Source organism: Salminus brasiliensis, chromosome 13 (genome assembly GCF_030463535.1).
Source record: "Salminus brasiliensis chromosome 13, fSalBra1.hap2, whole genome shotgun sequence".
NCBI classification, from domain to species: Eukaryota; Metazoa; Chordata; class Actinopteri; order Characiformes; family Bryconidae; genus Salminus; species Salminus brasiliensis.
In genome coordinates this window covers 10,668,675-10,683,092 of record NC_132890.1, presented here as the reverse complement: position 1 = coordinate 10,683,092, position 14,418 = coordinate 10,668,675, and the positions used below count along the sequence as shown (strand labels likewise).

General features: G+C 46.4%; 1 protein-coding gene across 3 annotated transcripts in view; it reads right to left on the bottom strand.

Annotated features, from left to right (window-relative positions):
• The window catches only part of siah1 (siah E3 ubiquitin protein ligase 1), a 27,313-nt gene extending 20,927 nt beyond the window's left edge, over window positions 1-6,386 (bottom strand). For all 3 annotated transcript variants that reach the window (XM_072694876.1, XM_072694877.1, XM_072694878.1), the window contains exon 1: window positions 6,240-6,386. The gene's annotated coding sequence lies outside the window, so the exon portion shown is untranslated. The remainder of the gene's footprint in view (window positions 1-6,239) is intronic.
• Window positions 6,387-14,418: the final 8,032 nt, after the last annotated feature.

Here is a 14,418-nt window from a genome sequence, read left to right as displayed (position 1 = left end):
CGCCTAGAAAACCCCACTCACAAGACTAGAGTTTTGCCAGTGTCATTGCAGAGCGATGCAGATGCACCAATGCAGAAGTGTAAGCCCTCACAACAGCATAGACTTCACCTCTTCACCTACAGTGGCATCGGACCAGGGCTGAATATATATATTGGGCAGCAAGTGAACAGTCAGGTCTTGAGGGTGGCGTGTTAAAAGCAGGGGGAAATGGGTAAACATTAGAATCTGAGCCGCTTGGACAACAACCAGGTCTAGACGACTGGATCAGAACAGCTCCAAAACATCAGGCAGGTCTTGGGGGATTTTTCCTTGGTATGCAGCGGTCAGTACCTACCAAAAGTGGTACAAGAAAGTACAACCGGTACAGGTACACTGATGTGATCAATGGAGATCCCCACCACACAACTTACAGGACTTAAAAGATCTACTGCCAACATCATGGTGCCAGCTCTGTTGTGGCAGCACAAGGGGGACCTAACAATGTGATTAATTTGTTACAAAAACATCCTGTTAACAAACTGTAGCTTCAACATGGACAGGGTGTAGTTAATTAGCTACGCTACAACAGCAGCAGACATTATTATTTACCGCTAATATGCAACTAAAGAAACTTGCGTCTACATACTGCAAATAGCACGTCTGCCCTGGCGTTATGGCTCAAGTGTGCCTCTGCATTATAAATAGCGTTTTAGCCACTTAGAGCACTGCCTGACGGCCAACTCAACTGGTGTCGGACACCAATAGAAATCGGATCTTTCCCCCCCTCTGTGGACTCACAGGACCAACTGAAGCAGAACACACTCTCAACTGTGCAGTTCATAAGAGATTCTATCCCATCTATTACCTCCTCCTCATCTTTAAGATATCCTTACCATGGAGAGAGCCCATTAGTGCCCCGTCTGGTAACACGATATGAGCAGAGAGCGCAACACTCGGTCTGCTAAGGTAACCTGCAGCTGAAACCATTAGCAGACCCACGCAGTGAGCCATGTGATCAAGCAGGGTGTGCATCTCTACCTCCCTCCTTGATTGATCTCTGTTGTTAAGCAAAGCCCACCCTCTTTGATTTGTGATCAAATAGTGCACTCAGTGTGTCCACGACAGGAGCAAAAAAAAAAAAAAGTCATAATGGGAAGACACCATCTGCCACTGGTAGTTACACTGTATGGACAAAAGTATTGGGACACCTGCTCAGTCACTGTTTCTCCAAAATGAAGGGATTGGTTGGAATAACTGTCTATTGTCCAGTGAAAGCTTTCTACCAGATTTTGGAGCACTGCTGTAAAAATTTGATTGCATTCAGCAACAAGAGTGTTAGTGAGGTCAGGATGCTGGATGATCATCACCCCACCTCATTCCCAACTCATTCCACAAGTATTGAATAGAGCCCAATCATTCCAGAAAACACAGTTCCACAGCTCAACGCTGGGGGACTTTAGACCCCTCTAGCTCACATCCAGCATTAGGCATAGTGCCAAAAGGCTCATTATCTGCTCCAAAGAGTTCTGTTCTATTGACAGTAGTTTAGAGTCTAGAGACAAGTGTATGCATTTGTACATCTTTGTCAGCAATGGCTACAACTTAAACTAGCTGAATGCATTCAATAAAAAGGGGTGTCCACAAACATTTTGTAGGTAAAAATTGGAGCGTTTATTTTGACACCGCACGTCCTGCGACTTGACTACTGCATGTGCACAATTGAGCACATATTGTGCAGCTCTACTGTCCGGCTTCAGGATCAGATCAATCTGTAAGAGTTGATTCTTCTTGTGCATCTAGCCTGAAAAAAGCAGGATGAACACAGGCTGCAGAGAGGCACCGCAGGCGCAGTGCAAGCACGTAGGTGGACGAGCGACGAGTAAACAACTCTGACTGGTTGTACACTGGTAAACAGATATTTGTGCCAGCTCGACAGTCTTAGGAAGAGCCTTCTACAGAGTTAAGAACACTCAAGGCAAAAAACAAGCCTGTTCAGCACTTCAAGGCAGGGTGAAACGGCTTCAGCATCACAGCATCCTTGTGTTCTGCAACCTACATAACATTCTACTTCTTGATATTATTATTATTAATATTATTATAACTGGAAAACCATTATTCACACTCAACTTTAGACAACTAGTTTAGGTGACAACAACAAAAAACAACCAAAATGATCAAAAAGGGCAAGATTATGTCGCTTAGAGGTTCTGAAAGTCAGTTTCAATTATTCTGCGATTAATTATCCATCCCTAATTTGATCCATGTTACACAGGTAGAAAGGGAACTGACTCCTAGCCTGAGGAAGGGTGGCGTTACCCACTACCATACACTACCAAATACACTACTAAAACTATTACACACAAGCTCAACACACAAGGGGCACACACCAGACTGTGTGATGTTGGGTGCGTCTCTCTCTGGGGGCTAGTACAGGGTTTGAGTAGTTTTAGATGCATATATTATCTAGTGTCTGAAGAGAAAAAAAAAGGTCCACTACTCACACTTCCAATATTTGTATTAAAAGAAAGCATTCAGGGTTCAACTCATAACTGGCAGACACCCTGATATTCCATATATGGTGATGCAAAGGCCAAGAACCAAGATCATGTTCTTGTTGTACTTCAACTGTATGAGATGCAAAATTCCTTACTAGGACCAATGTCGTGTCTCAACATCATCACACTGCCCAACTGTATTTACAACGCGATACAGCCAGTACTGTGAGCAGCTGCTGTACAAAATCAAGCAAACCAGCAGCAGCAGTGTGCAATACCATGGTGAACAGAAGTCTGGAGACTGGAATGAGAAGACAGACCCTTAACCTCTAACAGACACACAATCAAGGACCTTATTTGTTACACTTGAACAGATGGTCAAGCTAGCATTATGATCAGTGGAATGGCGTGAGGAAGAAGCAGAAACTGCTCTGAATATGTGAGATGAAAAAGAGGATGGGGGGGGGGGCAAACAAGGGAACTAATAGAGACGGCGAAAAGAAACTGCGCTCTGCACTCATAACTCAGAAGTTGTAAAAAGAGTCAGATTACCGTGTCATTACCCAGGAGTTGGAGAGTAATCGCTCTACAGCTCCCTCCACTCAAAAGGACCAGCTGTCATTTTGGCAAGGGGACACCCGGTGCGCCTAGCTCGGTATGCGCAGCTGCCAGTGAGACGGCAGAAAGCCGAGGGTCAGGCTGAGCCTGAGCGCATGAACTAGTTAACCAGCGCTACGCGGTATAAAATGACTCCGCTGAGCTGGCCAAATAATCCAATTTGCATGACCATCACAAGCAAGGTTAGGCTGGCATCCCAGAATCAATACGACTCAATTCACTTGCTGTGCAAGACAGCAGCTGTTACACGACCAGATAACACAGAGGACCCGGTTCGTTTGTGGTCCATCTGGAATACTATGACTGCAATGATGACGACTACTACACAACAACAAGGACAATAACAATGATAAACCTTAACACAATCATTCCAAAAACACAGCACTTATTCATAATGTTCTTATATTGCAGCAATTCCATCCATCTTCATCCATCAACTTCTGCTTGGTCAGGGACACAGTGGGTCTGGAGTCCACCCAGCATCATTGGGCACAAGGCAGGAACACCCCCTGGGCAAGGTGCCAGTCCACCACAGGGCACCACACACACACACGTACGGGCAATTTAACATGCTTGCTGCAAGCATTACTATGATATTCTTGTACGTTATTATGCTATTATTAATATTCAGATTTTCGGTACTCTCTAAAGTATTTTGACACACAAGGAATGTGGTTCTTGCCATTAGTGTCTCAAACTAAAGCAATATACAGACAATGAACTAGAGCTGGGCAATATGACAAGATTTTATCATATCGTGATGAATGTCATCATGATACAGAATATGCTTCGATATTCCAAGAATATCTAGGGTATTGTTAGCGCTTAAAATATTGTTCAACTGCAAGTTTCTGCAAGATGTTGAGTTTAAAAATAAAAAATAAAAAAGTAAAAAAATCTCTGGTTGGTGTGGTGCAACAGATAACACCACTACATGCCACTGAGCTACCACACCATGTGGGAGACTGGGGTTCGATTCCCGGTCTGGGGGACTATGCTGCGCTACACCAATAAGAGTCCTTGGGCAAGACTCTTAACACTACACTGACCCACTCTGTAATACGGGTACCTTGTAAGTCGCTCTGGATAAGAGCGTCAGCTAAATGCCATAAATGTAAATCTCTGTACTCAGTACGGAAGATGCCATGAATGTAAATCTCTGTACTCAGTACGGAAGAGCATTTGAGCATCTGTAGTTTTTAGGAATCAGTCGCTACTGATGTGTTTAGGCTGTAATTACATGTGTTGTGATAAATTGTGTATCTTATGTCTTTACATACCAGGTTGTAGTATTTTTACCATATCACCCAGCCCAGTGCAATTAGTCTGGTTTCACTGTCTAAAGTGAAATAAAGTGCAGCACATTTCAATAAAAATCACTGTACTAAATATGGAAGCGTGTTTGGATGGTCACTATGAATATTGCATATCATAAAAACGTCTTGATACAATATTTTGACATTATCGCCCAGCCCTACAACGTGCTTACAATTTACAGACTGTACACACAGCATACAAGCAATAAGCAGACTACACAAGGACAGCAACACAGGACAGCGTGCATATTACTACCAAACTAAACATGCATGCATGTCCAGTGGCAGTACCGGAGTCTTATTTACTCCCTCCAAAGAGAGAGATTGGCCTTCCAGAGGCACAAATCTCATTTACCTAACGCGCCCCAGGAAGCAAGCACAAAGTGTCCACAACTGCCTTATGCAACTACCCAACCTAATAAAGCTGTGAGAGCATTTTCCAGTCTTCTACATGCGTTTAGAGCTTGCGTTCACCAACATGACATTAGGATCGCAGGCCTCTTACCATTTAATAAGAGGTTAGCCCTGAACGTCGCTGCAAAACATAACGGCAGGCAGACAGACAGCAGGCTGTTAGTGGCTGGGGCTACTTGACCTGCGCCATGTTGGCACTGATTAGGCATCAGCAGGTAGCACTAGGTAAGACAGTGAGGGACACATTCACCTGGTCCTGAACGGACATCGCTAGCTAAATAGAACTGACAATTAAAGTCCATCATGATTCTTAGCTAAATCTCAACAACAATAACAACAACAGTGAGGATGGCTGGCTGGATCGCTGGCTGGTTGCTTGGTTGGTCCTGCAGTGAGGATGAGAGGGGAGCATCACTCAGAGCCGCAGTTACCGTGTAAACAAACACTCGATCTCGCTGACAACGTCAACCCTACACACATGACCGACAAGTCAGGTTTACAGAAACACAACAGTAGTGCTAGCTAGCTCGCCTGTCATTCATTTAAGTGTCGGTTTGCGAACAGCAAACACACACATTCAACGCCGGTCACAGTTAGATAGCGCTAACTTACAACCCCAGCAGGTTCAGTTACAGCACGACAAGCACATGCTATGGTAACACACGTAAACACTGCAGCGTCCAGCCATCTGAGCACCCTCAGCACTGGCTACAGGCTTCAGGCAGTGTAAGGCAGGCTAAGCGTTCAACCTCGCACAGTTTAAAGGCTTCTTTTTTTTCTGGTCCCAGGGTTGTGAGCAGGCTAGCAGTGTTAGACAGCAAGGCCGCGGCTCAATGTAACTGGCTAGCTAGCTAGGTTGTTATCCTAGCTAGTGCTAGCTAGCTAGCGAGCACGGACACATCAGCTCATAACAGCCGTATTGTGGGCTTTGAGCATCCGTGAGAGATTGAGGGGTATGGGTGTTCATTTAACATGAACCCACTGAGTCGGGTTTCTGCCTAAACAAGACAGCAAGGTGGCGAAGTCTGTAGCTAGCCCTAGGGGTTAGCCCGCTAGCGGTTTAAGTAGCTAGCTAGCTAGCCAGCCAGCCAACATAGCGGTGGACCCGAGTCCCGCTACACACAAAGACAAATCACTTAACGGGTAGCTAGCTAGCTATTTATTCAAGCCCGTTCTTGCCCACAAATATAGGCACTATACATACACAGCGATTGCAAAAAGGGCAGAGATTTGTGAAATATGTGACGACAAGCCAGTCTGATGTGTTTACAAGCTGCCCGTTTAAAGCTAGCTAGCTAACCAGCTAGCGGCTGCTAACCGTTGTTCGACACATCACGCTACCCTTGCTAGCCCGCCAGTTCAAAGCAAAAAAAGAAACAGCAGAATCGCAGCGTTTCTACGCCCACATAACGCTTACCTCTAGAGAAATATCCTTGTATTTCTATAGAAAAAAAACCCCCAAGCGAGTAATCCTCTCACAGCTATCGTCGTTTAATCGTTGGGTCGTTTCAATTTCCACATTCGCAGCTTAGCTACAACGCAGACGCTGTCGCCGGCAGCCTCCGTCTCACACACTGGGCTGCTGAAATAGTTGGCCAGCTGCACCGCGGGAGGCGCTGTAAACACAGCCCAGATTAAACTAATGAACTCGGGGAAGAAGGGCAGAATTGCTCAGGAACGAGTGTTTGCTTAAGTGTTAGGAAGAGAAGTTTACAACAGCTAGCTATGAATCCAGTCGCCGTTCTGCTGTTTAAACGTTATATTAGGCGGTGGCACCATCCAGCCTGTGGCCTGTACTATCAGTTAACTGTGTAGTAGGTGCTGTAATTAACCTTCCCACACCAGTCCAGGCTTTTACATAATTTACTGGACAGACGTTTGTCTAGGAAGAGCGCTGAGAGTTTATAGTATTGATGGAGTCAAGACAAGACAAGACAACCATATTCACCATTTGTGATGGACACAGATGGAATTCGGCTTCCCTCTTTAACCCATCCATGCAGTGAACAGGGAGCAGAGAGGGCGAAGCCTTACTCAAGGGCCCAACAGACCCGGCTTGCCGAGCTTACTCGAGCCCAGGTATTGAACCCACAACCCTGTCATCAATAGCCACAGGGTGGGCACCAGGGAGCAGAGAGGGCGAAGCTTTACTCAAGGGCCCAACAGACCTGGCTTGCCGAGCTTACTCGAGCCCGGGTATTGAACCCACAGCTCTGTCATCAATAGCCACAGGGTGGGCACCAGGGAGCAGAGAGGGCGAAGCTTTACTCAAGGGCCCAACAGACCCGGCTTGCCGAGCTTACTCGAGTCCAGGTATCGAACCCACAACCCTGTCATCAATAGCCACAGGGTGGGCACCAGGGAGTAGAGAGGGCGAAGCTTTACTCAAGGGCCCAACAGACCCGGCTTGCCGAGCTTACTCGAGTCCAGGTATCGAACCCACAACCCTGTCATCAATAGCCACAGGGTGGGCACCAGGGAGCAGAGAGGGCGAAGCTTTACTCAAGGGCCCAACAGACCCGGCTTGCCGAGCTTACTCGAGTCCAGGTATCGAACCCACAACCCTGTCATCAGTAGCCACAGGGTGGGCACCAGGGAGCAGAGAGGGCGAAGCTTTACTCAAGGGCCCAACAGACCCGGCTTGCCGAGCTTACCCAAGCCCAGGTATCGAACCCACAACCCTGTCATCAATAGCCACAGGGTGGGCACCAGGGAGCAGAGAGGGCGAAGCCTTACTCAAGGGCCCAACACTGGCAGCTTGCCGAGCTTACCCAAGCCCAGGTATCGAACCCACAACCCTGTCATCAATAGCCACAGGGTGGGCACCAGGGAGCAGAGAGGGCGAAGCCTTTCTCAAGGGCCCAACACTGGCAGCTTGCCGAGCTTACCCGAGCCCAGGTATCGAACCCACAACCCTGTCATCAATAGCCACAGGGTGTGCACCAGGGAGCAGAGAGGGCGAAGCTTTACTCAAGGGCCCAACAGACCCGGCTTGCCGAGCTTACCCAAGCCCAGGTATCGAACCCACAACCCTGTCATCAATAGCCACAGGGTGGGCACCAGGGAGCAGAGAGGGCGAAGCCTTTCACAAGGGCCCAACACTGGCAGCTTGCCGAGCTTACCCAAGCCCAGGTATCGAACCCACAACCCTGTCATCAATAGCCACAGGGTGGGCACCAGGGAGCAGAGAGGGCGAAGCTTTACTCAAGGGCCCAACAGACCCGGCTTGCCGAGCTTACCCAAGCCCAGGTATCGAACCCACAACCCTGTCATCAATAGCCACAGGGTGGGCACCAGGGAGCAGAGAGGGCGAAGCCTTACTCAAGGGCCCAACACTGGCAGCTTGCCGAGCTTACCCAAGCCCAGGTATCGAACCCACAACCCTGTCATCAATAGCCACAGGGTGGGCACCAGGGAGTAGAGAGGGCGAAGCCTTTCTCAAGGGCCCAACACTGGCAGCTTGCCGAGCGTACCCAAGCCCAGGTATCGAACCCACAACCCTGTCATCAATAGCCAGGAGCTCCAACCACTGAGCATAGTAGAAGAGCATAGTGCAGGTATTTGAACCCAACAGCAGTCTATAACCAGACCCCAAATAGCAACCATTACAATGAGCTGGATATTACAATGTGTACATAATATCTGACCCCTGTGTTTTTTGCCTAGCAGACAAATAGAGAAAAGCAGTATGCCCATGTTGTATGTGTGCCCATGTTGACATTTCGTGTAATGGAAGTAACATAAAGCCCCGAGCAACAAAATAGGCTCTTGTCATTGTAGCTCCATGAAATCAGCAGTTTCATGGATCAATATACCCTCTACTGTTTCGGAAGTCCTGTCAGTTCAGTAGCACACTACAACAGTTACAATGGTTCAGGCTGCAAAAATGCTGAAATACGCTGGGAATGGTAACCTACAATGTTTTGGACATTGTTTTGTGGAAACGCAAACGTGTGGTAGACTGAGTCACAGGTCCAATTTCCAGCTCAGCAGTCTGCCAAGCGTACTTGCCCTCCATTTAAAACACACACACACACACACACACACACACATTTTTTTTTTCCACATCTACCATTCCTGTCAGGCTGGACATATGCAAATAATTTATGTACAGTCCGACTCTCAGTTGAAACGAATGGCTGCTGTTGGCAAAACACACACTTTGTGATGCATATACTGCGGCTTACACACCCCAGCTGTGTCACTGTTTGAAGATCAGCCAAATCTGAACAGAAGATGTCATAACAGGGTGAAAAGTTTAATACCAGCGTGAGTCATTTGTTCACAAACAGAAACTCCAGTCCCTGCCATGATGCCATGCCCTCCTTCTAAGTAAACACCATGTAAATGCTCCCACATTGAAACCAGCAAGGCTTGGAAGGCCCTGTTGTAGCCAGACAATGGAGGAGAGAATGGGGCGAGTGTCTGGTACACATAAAAAAAAAAAAGAAAAGAAAAGTGAGCAGCCTTTCATGATGAACCGGCCCCTGCTTTCTTTTCAGCTCCCAAAGTTGCCAGCTCAGCCGCCGAGAGGAAATGACATCATTGTTTGCGGCTCTGCAGCAGATGGAGGGAAGGGAGTGGCCCCTCCCTGAGCCACGGGTGCAGCCGGCGTGCCACATGGAGGAGTCCTAACAGTGCATTCAGTGAAACACATGGCCTGCCTGTGCCTTTCCCTCCACAGAGTGCAGGGTACTCGCAGGAGCTCCCGGCACCACCGCTGCCTCCACTTACATTTGCCTCGTCAGCAAACCCATAATGCACTCATTGCCTAGTCTGTATCACACAAATAATCTCTGCGTGTGAGAGGGTGAACTCCCTGTATGTATACCATGTGCACATTGTTGCCAGTTTATTAGGTACAAGCCAACAGTTGAGCCATTCTTTAGCCCATCTGTTGCTGTGAAATTTGTCAGCTGCCCTCTACCCTATCCATTGGTGCAAAGAGACCACCAAGGGACCCTTGCTGGCCATATATTATTTACGGGATGGGCCATTCTCAGCACAGCAGGGACACTAAATGCCTGCAGTTACTGGAGTTTTCAGACAGTGGTTTAAACTGGGCCTGTTCTGAGGGTCTTTCATGAGTCGCGTTTCCTTAAAACCACTGTCATCGATCAAGACTAGCCGAGCTGGCCACAAATGTCAATAGATGTTGTTATCTGGTTAAAAGTAGGTCATGCTGTCCGGTGACCAAAATTCAGTGTTAGGACAAGCATCTAAGGCCAACATCGGTTCGATGTAAAATTGTGACGACAGCTGACGTTGGCAAAACGTTGGTTTGAAATTGTAATGTTAAGTAACCAAAATACAACATCTTCCAGACATCACATGCCAACATCATACTGACATAATTTAGCTGTGTGGTATGGTGACCAAAACCAAACGTCTACACAACGAAAAATGATTCCATTATTATGTTGGTTGGCCTAAAGTCATGGTGTTAAGTAACCAAAATTCAATGTCTGTCTAACATTGGAGCTTGATGTCAACCCAAGCTGGTATGCGACTTTGATATCCAACCAAAGTTCAACGTCTGTGCAATGTTGGGTTTTGACGTCAACCTGATTTTCTATATTTAGGTTCAACGTCACGGCCTGACATCTTTCTGACTTCACATTGACCTTCACATTGACCTCTTTCAGGGTAAAGTGGAACTGGATGAAGCAGGGATTAGGTTAAGGCTCAGATGACTGTTTTTGTTCTGAAAAGCTTATAAATTCTAGGGGTAGTGACCTTTGAGGTTTATTTCGTTAGAGGGCGGCATGACAGACGGTGTAGGTCTAGTGATCTGAGCCAAACCAATCTGTGTAGTGGGGAAGAGCAGGGCACAGACTTACGGATGGTAAACATAACATGGACTTTCTGATGCAAGTCCAGTAGAACCATATTATTTTCATAGCAATGTCTCGAGATTCACCTTAAGCCCCTTAAGTTTCTGTACTGTAAAAATCTTTACTGATTGATTTACCAACTGGATTGTAGCATTAGACGTAATCACTGTTTGGTGTACCCAGTCATACAGAGAATCCATGGTACACGGTAAGTTGTGGACAAAGGGTCTACGCGGTGGATGACGATCGTCGAACATCATGTGGAACCCCACCCCGGACACTCTAAGCTGTAAGCTGTTTACAAGTAAAGTTTAGATTTGCATGGTATTGTGGGAGTTGTAGGGTATTAATAAGTATCGCTATGGTAAAAGTAGTTTTGTTGGCTTTGCCTCAACCCTTACCTCTCTCTTGCTTGCTAGCTTGTATCTAAAGCTAAGGCTGCAGCTGAGGAAGGGTGGGTCTGGTCACACATATGGAACAGTCTAACAAGGCAGCGTGATGACGTCACCAGAGAGGTCCCATCTCAGCAATTGCGGCACAAAACTTGTAAGGGAACTTGTGTGAGAAAATGGTGCCTGTTGCGTTGTGCCTGTTGCTTATAATGAATTATAATTATAAAAACTAACATTTTATTAATTTTATTTTCCTATTTCTATATTTCCTATATTTCCTATTTCCAATTAAGGCACCAGTTCATAGCTCACCCTAGCTGTTGTAATGCTCCCAAGGGTAAGGACTAGGAGGGTAAGGACTTCACATACATGTCCTTCGATACATGCAAAGCCAGCCTCTTTTTGAACTGCTGCACAGTGTAAAAAACAAATTCCTCAAATGTCAGGGCAACATGATGCACTAGGAATTTGCTGTGCTGCATACCCGGCGTTAATGCACCATCCTACAGAAAACAACACCGCAACCGCATGGTCAACTGTGCTCTCGGCTGCCTATGGCTGTACTGTTTATTTTGTTTAGGCTGTTAAGAACTTCATGTTAAAATAATGACAAAATTATAGCTGGCAAGGTCACACTCAGCAATTCAGGACATGGTAACTTGCTCTCACAGCCTTCAACACTGAGGCCAGGCAGTCAAATAGTACATAACATACAACTGTAGACCTAAGAGAAGGTAGCCTGTGAGGAACAACTACATACTGGAGGTGAGTAAAGGGGTGCAGAGATTCGCCCAGTGTGCAAATAGATAATGCCATGTGGAATCACTGTTCAAAGCCCCTGATGTGCAAGACTGAGAAGCCCTGTAGCGTTTGTACATATGCCTTAGTACGCCATGTAATAAAGCTTAATCAATCAGCCAGGTTGTGTAATACAGAACCGCTTGTTCAGGTAACACTAATCTTTTTGGCACTATATGGAGGTCAAATCTGTTGGCATGATGTTTTTTCCTTGCTCAGGCAAAGTAATTCAGATATCCCTGTTTCAGGGTAGTATTTTTTTTCAGTGCATCGAGGGACAGCCGACATGCTTGGAGAAAAGCACCGGGTCCCCAGCTCCACCACACCAGCTGACAGACGCCTGTGTCGGCCAACATCGCTATAGGAGTGATTAGGGGAGAGCATGGCCAATCATGCTCTCTCAGACTTCGGACGCTCGGGATTTGAATTTGGGATTCCCAAGTACTTTTAAAAGGAACTCTGCTCCGGAGGCTTCGATTTCCTCCATTTTTATAGTGTTGTTTTCCCTCCCTTCATGTTGGATGAGTGTTGTATCAGAGAACTATACTCATGGAATCATGGTGGATCGGATCGGAAGATGGTGTGTTGGCGTTGTTGGCCAATTGAAGGCTATGTGTGCAGAAACACATCCAACATGCTAATGTTTACAAACTACAGGCTGCATAGACTACCTCAGGACGGGACTACAGGCCTACGACTGAGTGTTCAAACCAGGGGAAAGAATCATAACCTTATAGATTTGTTTTTTTTTCTGTGAACCAAGCCATGACTGCGACTGCTGTGTACCATTACACCCCTAAAAGCAATGCCTTGCTAGTGCTGACCACATCTTAAAAAATGTGAGGTAATCTGGCAAAAATGTTTCCCTGCAACACTATATGAGCTCCTTTGTTGCTGTTATGGAACTCATTTCATCCATAAATCCCTACACGCCCCTCCTCCCACCCTCCCGCCCTGATAATCTCTGCACACACTGAGGCTATTCAGTAAATACTCCACAATAACATTCTCGCACGTGAGCTCTTACTCCTGATTAGTCGCCCTGTAATCGCCGCGCTCTGGTTTCACGCTGAACCCGCCTGTCGTTGCGGCCTCTCTGTCCGGCTCACACTGCAAGAAGAAAAGCATCTGCAGCGGCATGGTTATGATTAAAGATTAAAGGGGTCCATTACTTCCTTGCTGGTAATCTCAACAGACGGGACTGGCCCACTGCGGCCGGGTGAGCTTAAACGGAGCAGAGGGAGAGGAGACCAGAGGGGTGGGGGAGGCCTGGTAGGGGATTACTTTAACTGGTTATGTAAGCACATTGTCCCGCCACAGAGTGTGCATTTGTGCATGGGTGTGAGAACATATGAGAGGAATATGGAAAGAAAGCGAGAGGCTGGGGAAAAGCTGGGAGAGAGACACTAGGTGAGAGGTCCGAAGCAGGGAAATTTGGTGGGAGGAGATACAGTGGGGAATGTTGAGCTGTTTTGGAATGCTGCTGGTATTTGAGCCTCCCCCCCCTGGCCAGAGCAGAGAAAGTGTTTCGCTTGTTTGTTTGTTTAGATGACAATAGGAAGGAAAAAAAGAAAGAGAAACGATTGTCTGGTTCTTCTTTCTTTATGTCGAACTTTCTAGAACTTTATATTATTGTCAAATGAAGGAGATTCCCAAAAGCACCGTAGTATTAAAGGGGCCTATAGAACATCTAACTGTTGTTTCCTTGGCATAGCTGAATAATCAGATTTCGGTACATGGGACCGACAAACTGTGAACCTCAAACACTATTGTCTCTTCACTCAATAGAAAAGCCAGCAGAAGCAAGGCTGGAAAACAGACCAAATTCCAAAAACCCAAAACTGTTACATAACTCTAATGTCTTAATATTTACACCCCCCAAATTCACACAAACCCAGCCCACCAGCAAAAGCCCTCAGTCAAATCCAGTGAAATCTGGTAAAATATGGTGTCGTTGATACTGGAGAGCAGCTCATCACAGCCTCTGTTAGATATGGGAATACTGGTTGCAACACGGAACTGTGACCTTTCCGATGCCAGTGTCCGTAGAAGGGGAGCTCAAACTTGGCACATGGCGAAGCGAAAGCAGGGTGGAGCAAACAGGGAGCCGAACAACAAACTGGATTACACCAGTTGACCAGCAAATGGGAGCTAAACACACATCTGAAGAGACTTGAGAAGGCCAAAACTAGGGAAGTGAGTTGAGACAAAGCTAAAAGCTAATCTGGCTACAATCTCTTCAGCTTGCTAACAGTACACTGCGCTGAGGGGACACAATGAGAGGACAGCAACATTATGCAGGACAACTCTGGAATAAAGACAGTGTGTTAAAACTATGTTATAGCAAACAGCCTCTGTGAGCTTTTACCAGTTAATAAAACCAGAGCTTATTGTTTTATTGTTCTTTCCACAAGTGAAATAACAGGGTTGTAAGTAGGCTTGTGAAATGACATGGACAATTTTCACCCTAACCAAACCACATACTTACTGTTTATAACCCCGAGAACATTAGCATCTCATATGGTAGAGAGAGTGTTCTGTGTAATGCTCCATCTACTTACATTCCAGAATT